Below are 1937 nucleotides of genomic sequence, written 5' to 3' on the forward strand. Positions count from 1 at the left end.
AAGCTCAATAAACCCTTTCCTCCTCAACTTGCTTCTTGGTCATGATGTTTGTGCAGGAATAGAAACCTGACGAAGACAACTACTAATACAGAGGCTGAGATAGGAGAAGCATGATCTCAAGACCATTATGTTGTACACAGCAAGACACTGTCACAAACAAACAAGCTGAAAGTATATATGGATTGTATAATATTGGACCTATTTCTTCAATTACCAAATTAGAGAGATCATTGAATAACAGTCAATAAATTTCTAATTCCTCATATTTTTGGATTTCAATCGATTAGGATATGTTGGTAATATTAATTTTCATATTAATATATTAAGAAAAAGTAATTGTTACTTCCTGTTGTTTTTGTGGAATTAGATTTGTGTGGATTTGTTGAAAGATTACTTTCTTGCCTCTTCTAGGTGTAGTTTTGCTTCTTATATTGATGTTTTCCATCTATTATCCTTTGTAGGGCTAGATTTGTGGAAAGATATTATGTAAATTTTGTTTTTTCATGGAATATCTTGTTCCCTCCGTCTATGGTAATTGAGAGTTTTGCTGGGAATAGTAGCCTGGGCTGGCATTTGTATTCTCTTAGGGTCTGTATGACATTTGCTCATAGGATCTTCTAGCTTTCATAGTCTCTGGTGAGAAGTCTGGCGTAATTCTGATAGGCCTGCCTTTATATGTTACTTGACCTTTTCCCCTTACTGCTTTTAAAATTCTTTCTTTGTTTAGTACATTTGGTGTTTTGATTATTATGTGACAGGAGAAATTTCTTTTCTGGCCCGGTGTATTTGGAGTTCTGTAGGCTTCTTGTATGTTCACGGGCATCTCTTTCTTTAGGTTAGGGAAGTTTTCTTCTATAATCTTGTTGAAGATATTTACTGGCCCTTTAAGTTGGAGGTCTTCACTCTCTCCTATACCTATTATCCTTAGGTTTGGTCTTCTCATTGTGTCCTGGATTTCCTGGACATTTTGGGTTAGGAGCTTTTTGCTTTTTAAATTTTCTTTGACTGTTGTGTTAATGTTTTCTGTGGCGTCTTCTGCCCCTGAGATTCTCTCTTCTATCTCTTATATTCTGTTGGTGATGTTTGCATCTATGACTCCTGATTTCTTTCCTAGGTTTTGGATCTCCAGCGTTGCCTCTTTTTCGGGTTTCTCTGTATAGCCCTGGCTGTCCTGGAACTCACTCTGTAGCCCAGACTGGCCTTGAACTCAGAAATCCATCTGCCTTTGCCTTCCAAGCGCTGGGATTAAAGATGTGTGCTACCACCACCTGGCTATGTAGCTCTTTAAGGAATTTTTGCATTTCCTCTTGAAGGGCTTCTAACTATTTATCTTTTTCTCCTGTATTTCTTTGAGGGTGCTATTTATGTCTTTTTTAAAGTCCTGTATCATCATCATGAGAAGTGATTTTTAGATCTGAATCTTGCCTTTCCGGTGTGATGGTGTGTCCAGGACTTGCTATAGTGGGAAAATTGGGTTCTGATGATGCCAAGTGACCTTGGTTTGTGTTGTTTATTTTCTTATGCTTGCCCCCCATCATCTGGTTATCTCTAGTGCTACCTGCTCTTGCTAAATCTGACTGGAGCCTGTCCTTTCTGTGATCCTGGTTGTGTCAGAACTCCTCAGAGTACAGCTGTCTCTGTAATTCTTTGATTCTGTGATCTTGTGATCCTGGGCTTTTTAGAGTCCCTGGGAGTGCAGCAGCTTCTACTGGGTGTTTTGGGACTGGCTGCAGATCTTGTGCCCAAGGTCTGCTCAGGAGACCAACCCAGACAGACCAGAAGGAACCTGAGCCACTCTGCTGGTGGAGTTCCTGTGTGCCTGATCCCGCTGGTCCCAGTTACTCTGGTGTTGGGACAGATGTTGTGGGTTGGCATTTGTGTTCTCTTAGAGTCTGTATGACATCTGTCCAGGATCTTCTAGCTGTCATAGTCTCTGG

Source organism: Mastomys coucha, unplaced genomic scaffold (assembly GCF_008632895.1).
Source record: "Mastomys coucha isolate ucsf_1 unplaced genomic scaffold, UCSF_Mcou_1 pScaffold2, whole genome shotgun sequence".
Taxonomy (NCBI): domain Eukaryota; kingdom Metazoa; phylum Chordata; class Mammalia; order Rodentia; family Muridae; genus Mastomys; species Mastomys coucha.